General features: G+C 27.5%; 2 long non-coding RNA genes across 13 annotated transcripts; both read right to left on the reverse strand.

Annotated features, from left to right (window-relative positions):
* Positions 1-3,195: 3,195 nt before the first annotated feature.
* LOC139877078 (uncharacterized) lies at positions 3,196-5,910 on the reverse strand. 5 transcript variants are annotated; one of them, XR_011768456.1, is made up of 5 exons: positions 5,846-5,910; positions 5,684-5,722; positions 3,999-5,587; positions 3,813-3,906; positions 3,196-3,419 (listed from the first exon to the last, which is right to left on the reverse strand). It is a non-coding gene; the product is annotated as an uncharacterized lncRNA (long non-coding RNA). The 5 variants fall into 5 exon arrangements; XR_011768454.1 differs by having other exon boundaries at positions 5,684-5,743; XR_011768455.1 differs by having other exon boundaries at positions 3,999-5,722.
* A 100-nt stretch (positions 5,911-6,010) lies between these two features.
* On the reverse strand, positions 6,011-8,328 carry LOC139877476 (uncharacterized). 8 transcript variants are annotated; one of them, XR_011768620.1, is made up of 5 exons: positions 8,166-8,328; positions 8,034-8,100; positions 7,558-7,868; positions 7,399-7,461; positions 6,011-7,296 (listed from the first exon to the last, which is right to left on the reverse strand). It is a non-coding gene; the product is annotated as an uncharacterized lncRNA (long non-coding RNA). The 8 variants fall into 8 exon arrangements; XR_011768622.1 differs by having other exon boundaries at positions 7,558-7,693; positions 7,812-7,868; positions 8,034-8,328; XR_011768624.1 differs by having other exon boundaries at positions 6,011-7,140; positions 7,238-7,275; positions 8,034-8,328.
* Between the last annotated feature and the right edge of the window lie 767 nt (positions 8,329-9,095).

Below are 9,095 nucleotides of genomic sequence, written 5' to 3' on the forward strand. Positions count from 1 at the left end.
AGTGTAGGGTTAGCCTTGGATTCACGAACCTATATCAGTTATATATATTAAAACATATAATGGGAATCACATAATTTCATTTATTAATATATGTAATTTATTTATATGTAGTTATATAGAATTTATGTTAGATTCCATTTAAAAACGTATACTTATATTATATCTTAAATTATATGTTATATATATTTATTTTGTATATATATTAAAATGATTAATATCTATACATTTAGTTACATTAATATATCTATATATTATATATGATTAGTATTAAAAAAATATCAATAGTTTGTTATATGTAATGTTATTATGTTTAAAATATAGTGTACATGTAATATTGATATAGTTGTAGTATATGAAATAAATATATTTTTACATACAAAATATTTATTTGTTAAAATGATAATTTTACTTATAATGATTCGTTTAATAATAATTACAGTTGTAATAATAATAATAATAATAATAATAATAATGATACTTTTTAATAATAATACTAATTCTTAATAAAAATGAAAATTTTAGATAATAACATGTTAAGGATGATAAATATAATAATATGCTTAGTAGTTATAATAACAATACTTTATATAATAATTTCAATAATAATAACGATAATAATATTAACATTGATATTTAAGATACAATTAATAGTAATTATAATAGTTTTACTACTAACAATAATACTAATGATAATAATGATAATAATAATCATAATACTAATAGCAATTAATATTAATAATAATAGTGGTAATATTAATCTTAATAATAATAATAATGTTAATGATAACAATAATAATAATACATGTAAAATTAACAATAATAATAATAATAATAATAATAATAATAATAATAATAATAATAATAATAATAATAATAATAATAATAATAATAATAATAATAATAATAATAATAATAATAATAATAATAACAATAATAATAATAATCATAATAACAATACTAGTAATAATAATAATAATGATAAAAGAAAGACTACCTCATAATAGTAGGCTTTAAAAAGAAAAGAATGGCACCAGCAGGAATCGAACCTAAGACCCCTCGAATACTCGTCAAACACTCAGACCACCACACCACTCTCGTTTTTCTGATTTAAACCCACTTGATTAAAATATAACCCGGAATATAATATCATCATCTTCACCAATTTACTCAGTCGACCAAGGAAATTTGTTTTAACATCAAATTGTATTTGATTTATCAATAGAATTGAATCAGAAACCGATTGTTTATATGTTTGGAGTTTAATTAGCGAAATTAAAACAAAATAAAAAAATTACGGCTGAAGAACAGCACGCTGTCGGTCGAACATGAACTCCAGATCTGTTTTCGAAATCTAGATTGTTTTAGATGAAAACTATAACATGAAATATATTGTAAATGATTTCTTGAAACTATCTGAACCGTCAATTTAACAGGAAACATAAAACAATTCATGAATTTTGTGATGAACACATTGTTGACTTTTTTTGAAAACAACTTTGACCTAAAAAATTCGATTTCAATTCTAGGAATTGAAATCTAAAACTTTCCAGATAGTTTAGACGTGATATTCCTAACATAATAGCATTAACACATTTTTAAATTCCTTTTGAAATCAACTCAATGCTAATCGAGTTCAAGAACAGGGTAGTTTATTGGGTTTTCTTCAATTTTTGATTAAATTGGCAATTTAAAAGCTGAAAAAAAATAACTGTGATTGATAATTGATAGTTTAGATCGTGTGGTAGTAATTAGCATCGAATGTAATCCAGTTTTAAAGGTCGATAGGATAACAACCAGGTACAGAAATAAATATAAAAAAATTAAAAAGGAGAAAGCTACATCTAACAGATTTTTGTTTTTGAATTGTAGCTTGAAATCGATGGTTTAGCAATATATGAGACGGGAAACCAAACTTTGTACAATTGATTACTACGTGCAACTAATCCAATTATTTATTTGATTCTATACATAATCGATAAATAAATAGATTAATAATAATAATAATAATAATAATAATAATAATAATAATAATAATAATAATAATAATAATAATAATAATAATAATAATAATAATATATAAATAATAATAATTATTAATACTGATAATAATAGTTATAAAGATATAAATGATATTTCTTATGAAAAAAAATATATATATAATAATTTTTAATACTAGTGGTGATAATAATAATACTTTCATTAATAATATAAATAAATAAATATGATAATAATATTGATAATTCTAATAATTATTAATTTAATAATAATACTAATAATATAAATAGTGATTTTGTTAATAATAACAAATAAACAATAATACTGATAATAATAATTAATGATAATGTTTATAGTAGCATTGATAATGTTATTAATAAAGTACTAATACAACATTAACAATAATAGAATACTGATAATATTAATAATAATAATGTCTAATAATAATACTAATATTAATATTAATAATAATTATGAATGTTATAATAATTAATATTACTTTTGTAATTAATATTATAATTTATTAACTACATTATATTTACTATATTTTTAAATAACTTTTATTGAATATTTCTTATTCATAGAATTTCAATATATTAGAGATCATATAAATGTTCTAATTTCAAATTATTATACATTCCTATTTATATATATATATATATATATATATATATATATATATATATATATATATATATATATATATATATATATATATATATTAATAATATAAATAGTGATTTTTTTAATAATAACAAATAAACAATAATACTGATAATAATAATTAATGATAATGTTTATAGTAGCATTGATAATGTTATTAATAAAGTACTAATACAACATTAACAATAATAGAATGCTGATAATATTAATAATAATAATGTCTAATAATAATACTAATATTAATATTAATAATAATTATGAATGTTATAATAATTAATATTAAATTATTTTTGTAATTAATATTATAATTTATTAACTACATTATATTTACTATATTTTTAAATAACTTTTATTGAATATTTCTTATTCATAGAATTTCAATATATTAGAGATCATATAAATGTTCTAATTTCAAATTATTATACATTCCTATATATATATATATATATATATATATATATATATATATATATATATATATATATATATATATATATATATATATTAAATTGCAACCAATATTTCGTGAATCGTTGGTAATAGTCGAAGAACAAATGTATTCATGTAAACAATTCCAAAAATTTTGAGACTTAACCTTACAGACTTTGCTTATCGTGTCAAAATCATATAATGATTAAGTTTAAATTTGGTCGGAAATTCCCGGGTCATCACAGTATACGTTGAGGCTCACGGCTGAAGATGACAACTGTTTAGCTGGTTCAAATCCAATGCCCTTGTTTACTCCACTCACAACTACACACCTAAAAGCACCTTAAATCTCAAATTCGTTGCAATTGATAAATTTATTGCATAAAAATACAATTAATAAAATAAACTAAACTATATTTGTATATCTATAAAAGTCAATTAAAGTTTTTATACATCCATAAAAACAAAGGGATCGATAAGAATTGAAAATTAGGACTGCCCGAGTACAAAAATATAGAAAACCATTTTTCACTCTGACCACCGCAAACTTGAAACCAAATCCAGCTTCATATGTAGGCTTTAGAATGGCAGGTAACAATTAAAGGCAACATAATCATGCTTAACATAATAACAGTCTATTAATAATAACAGTGGATATAGAAAAATTTATCTTGTAATTCGGATAAAGAGAATTAAAACAGAAGAGAACTAAACCCAAACATTACCTCAAAGCAACACAGAAGATCAAAGGCCTCGAGAATCGTAGTTACACCAGCAAATACACGAACTAACAGCAAAAGAACCAATAGATTGCAGCTTCTATGTATTAACAGATAACAAACAAATGAGTATTTGTTAACAGTGTAACGGTAAAAAAAAACCTAAAAGTAAAGAAAACTTGAAAAGCTTACCATTCTAGCAAGTTTATCGACTTAAAAGCTGATTACCACTTTATAGCAACAAAGTCAGGCCATCCCATGTGTAAGGAATTTAATCACAACTGAGTGACCTACCAAAATGAAAGAACGTTGCATGACCCTGGTGCATCGATATCCCGAAGAACAATAGATGTATTTACTACAGCTTATAATTTCTTCTTCAATTAGAATCTTTATGCCAATGAAAATTGTCACCAACAAATTGGCACATTGTACTGCAGCTTTGACGATAGAAAAGCTGAAACCATTCCATTTGAGTTTACTTCCTAGATGCAAGACGATTGCTTCCTTGATGCAAATATTATAGGGTAATTTAAATAGCAAAAATAAACAATGAATATCCTTGAACTCAAACTCATTTGATTAGTTACAAAATGTGTTCAATACTGACCCTCAATTCAGCCTACAAAATACATAAGAAAACTCAAAATATAAAAAAGATGGAAATATATATTCTAACCTTTTTATTTTTCTCACCTAAACATGTGAAATAGAAGGTAGATCTGTAATAGAAGATTATGCCTGGTGTGTAGTTCCTCTAAATACAATAACTGATTCTGATTAAACAATACACTAACTATTGCTACAAATAACAACATCTAATTAAGTTACAAAATAGAATTAAGTATTTATCCAAACCATACAGAAACCACTTAGAATAAGAAAATCTGGAACAAAACATACAGAAACCCATGTGAAAATAATAAAGAGAAAAAAAATAAAACTGATGAAGCCGTTCATTTTTCAAATACAGTGTAATGACAATTCATAAAACCTCATAAAAGGTTTTTTTTATGAAATACTTTTTTGTTGTAGACATAAATATATTTTCAAGTTTTTGACAAAGTTTAGCAAATGTGAGTATTTTTGCACTGACCATATTCTGCCCATTTTGACCCCTTACTAACCCCACCCCATTCTGACTCAAATTACCAAAAGTAAGTATTAATCTCACCTTAATAAGTTCCACCAGATGATATTAAACGATAATCTTAAAAAAAGTAATCGCCTTGGACATATGGGAAAACAGGTTTAACGTGTATTAGATACACTAAACAAACTACATTAGACAAATAAGCAACTTATAACATCAGTACATATGCAGCAGCTAAATATTAAACCATTAATACATAGGTAAAGATCACTGTTTTGGTAAGATATTTTTTTTTATTTTTTTTTAATTTTTTTTTTTTTGTAAACGGTATCAAATTTTGGACAAAGTATGAGCCCTAATTTTTTCTACAACAGGTTATCCAAGTCAATATTTGGATCAGATTACATGGATTTGATCAAAATAGACAAATCAAACCCTAAATAACTCGTTTTTTAAAATTCAATTTGACAGATCATTATTTGAGCGATAAAGAAATTATCATCAATGTGGTATAATAACAAAAGCTAAAACCTATTAAAAACTGATAATACTACCTGAAACTTTTGAGTTACAATCTGCAGCACCCCTCGCACTCGAAGCGAAAGGCACACATTGATGACAAGTGCACGACTCAGGAAGAGCAATAGAAGACTTAGTAGTGCCGGCAGCTGCAGTAGCCACGTGGCAGCTGTGGTGCAGCAAACAAACACAGTAACAACAGTTGTGGTTCAAGTGTTAACATCTTTGAAGACCACCTATAAAAATAACTAACAAAATGTGTTACCTTTTTCCAAAACCAGCTCTTTCTATCCGCTTCACGATTCTGCGCAAGTCGTCGTAATGTCTAAATATTAATTTAAAATATGTCACATTATATTATGTGACACAAATGTATGCACAAAGTAACAAAGCACCAAATACTACGAGCGTAAATCTCCAATGATACCTTTAAGGTTGTTTGGAGTTGCACTTTCTGTGCTTCTTTCTCATTAAGATTCTCTTCAAGTTTCTGAAAATGAATTAAAATTAAAAATTAAGAAATACAAATTGAAATATGATGAGTATAACAGTTCTCGAGACCAAAGAACTAAATGTGAATACTCGCCTGTTTTCTTCGAGCGGTTCTTTGCTAAGTTTTCACGGTAAACGGGGTTGATACAGTTGGTGATTGCAACTTGCTTTTGGGTGGCGGTTCTTTCCCCGGTCTTCAACTTTGTAAGCAAACGTGATAATCCTAAAATCTTTTTGAGATAAAGATGGATCATGAAGCATACCCAGATTGCGATTCTATTATGCAACACTATCACAACCGCAAAACTTTTTCAATCATCAATGAAAATAGTAAGAAAAATAACTAACCACATTTCTTGCTTCAGTCAAATACACATCACCATAACTCTAACTCTTTCTTTTGTACTACAACCGTAGTAATTAAATTCATGGTACAAAAATCAAGTTATTATTAAGGAAAAAGAGTGCAAAAAGGTCAACAATCGACTACAATACCTAAATAAAAGTTAACAAAACAATTAAAAAATAAGAAATTGAAGTTTAAGAATATAGAATGAAACGATCACTTACATCCAGGTGTCGATTATGAAGTCTTAAGAAACAACACCACTAAAGATGACGATTTGACGTGAGCAGCCTGAAAGAGACATTTGAACTATAAATGTTCAACCAATTTAAAGAAACCGAGTAAAAGTAACAGACCTTCAACACGGCAAAGGGCTGAATTTGATGAAGCAAATTGAAACCCTAATATTTATGTTAATCGCAAAAGGCATGTAAATATTAAACCATTAATACATAGGTAAAGATCACTATTTTGGTAAGATGTTTTTATTTATTTATTTTTTTTATTTTTTATTTTTTAAACGCTATCAAATTTTGGACAAAGTAGGAGCCCTAATTTTTTCTACAACAGGTCATCCAAGTCAATATTTGGATCAGATTACATGGATTTGATCAAAATAGACAAATCAAACCCTAAATAACTCATTTTTTAAAATTCAATTTGACAGATCATTATTTGAGCGATAAAGAAATTATCATCAATGTGGTATAATAACAAAAGCTAAAACCTATTAAAAACCGATAATACTACCTGAAACTTTTGAGTTACAATCTGCGGCACCCCTCGCACTCGAAGCGAAAGGCACACGTTGATGATAAGTGCACGACTCAGGAAGAGCAACAGAAGACATAGTAGTGCCGGCAGCTGCAGCAGCCACGTGGCAGCTGTGGTGCAGCAAACAGAAACAGTAACAACAATTGTGGTTCAAGTGTTGACATCTTTGAAGACCACCTATAAAAATAACTAACAAAAATGTATTACCTTTTTCCAAACCAACTCTTTCTATCTGCTTCACAATTCTGCGCAAGTCGTCGTAATGTCTAAATATTAATTTAAAATATGTCACATTATATTATGTGACACAAATGTATGCACAAAGTAACAAAGCACCAAATACTACGAGCGTAAATCTCCAATGATACCTTTAAGGTTGTTTGGAGTTGCACTTTCTGTGCTTCTTTCTCATTAAAATTCTCTTCAAGTTTCTGAAAAAGAATTAAAATTAAAAAGTAAGAAATACAAATTGAAGTATGATGAGTATAATAGTTCTCGAGATCAAAGAACTAAATGTGAATACTCGCCTGTTTTCTTCGAGCGGTTCTTTGCTCAGTTTTCAAGGTAAACGGGGTTGATACAGTTGGTGATTGCAACTTGCTTTTGGGTGGCGGTTCTTTGCTCAGTCTTCAACTTTGTAAGCAAACGTGATAATCCTAAAATCTTTTTGAGATAAAGATGGATCATGAAGCATAACCAGATTGCGATTCTATTATGCAACACTATCACAACCACAAAACTTTTGCAATCATCAATGAAAATATTAAGAAAAATAACTAACCACATTTCTTGCTTCAGTCAAATACCCACCACCATAACTCTAACTCTTTCTTTTGTACTACAACCATAGTAATTAAATTCATGGTACAAAAATCAAGTTATTATTAAGGAAAAAGAGTCCAAAAAGGTCAACAATCGACTACAATACCTAAATAAAAGTTAACAAAACAATTAAAAAATAACAAATTGAAGTTTAAGAATATAGAATGAAACGGTCACTTACATTCAGGTGTCGATTATGAAATCTTAAGCAAAAACACCACTAAAGATGACGATTTGACATGAGCAGCCTGAAAGAGACATTTGAACTATAAATGTTCAACCAATTTAAAGAAACCGAGTAAAAGTAACAGACCTTCAACACAGCAAAGGGCTGAATTTGATGAAACAAATTGAAACCCTAATATTTATGTTAATCGCAAGAGGCAGGAGCAGGAATCGGTTTTTTTTTTCTGAATCGCAGTACAAAGCGAGGTTTGATATTTTTAGGTTTATGTTGAGAATGAGAGCGCTTTTAGGGTTAGTGAGACATGAGAACAGAGAAAAGGATCAGAGGAGATGGCGAAGATCGGATGATATGGCTTTTTGTTTACCTTAGCACGCCACATTTTTTTATTTTGTGTGGGGGAGAGTTGCCCAATCGTTAACAGTGAAAGTATGTGAGGGGAGATGTCACGTGTACCAATATGATTGCAAGATTTACTTCCCCTAATAGAAGATGGGTAATTGTTCATCCCAAGTTATGCGTTCACGGTGAATTTCCATGTGCACCACGATGATATAATGACGTTGGCCAGATGTCATTATATTACCCTGAGTCACACTTGATTCGCACTAGCATTCATTGATATATATCATTAACAACATTAACATCATATCTCATTCCTAAGGAGCATGGCATTTAACAATTACATTTAGCATGCAATTCATATATCAGTTGTTTATCTTAGCACTCGGTTTAAGTTTAGATAACCTTATAGTGAATTATCCAAGTCTCTTAAACCACAACTCTGATACCAACTTGAGACGCCCTTAAACTCAAAATTTTTTTTACATTCAACAACTATCAAATAATCACGTGATCCGAAAACACGTTAGTAAGATTTCATTTGTCAAAATGATAAGTCAATTTCATTCTAACCAAGAACACCAAGAACGAAAACTCGTGCTCACTAAGAAGACCTAAGACGAAAACTCGTGCTGATTAAGAAGACCTAGCACGAAAATCTCGTGCTGACTAAGAAGACCTAGTACGAAAATTTCGTGCTGGCTAAGAAGACCTAGC

Source organism: Rutidosis leptorrhynchoides, chromosome 11 (genome assembly GCF_046630445.1).
Source record: "Rutidosis leptorrhynchoides isolate AG116_Rl617_1_P2 chromosome 11, CSIRO_AGI_Rlap_v1, whole genome shotgun sequence".
In the NCBI taxonomy this organism is placed as follows: Eukaryota; Viridiplantae; Streptophyta; class Magnoliopsida; order Asterales; family Asteraceae; genus Rutidosis; species Rutidosis leptorrhynchoides.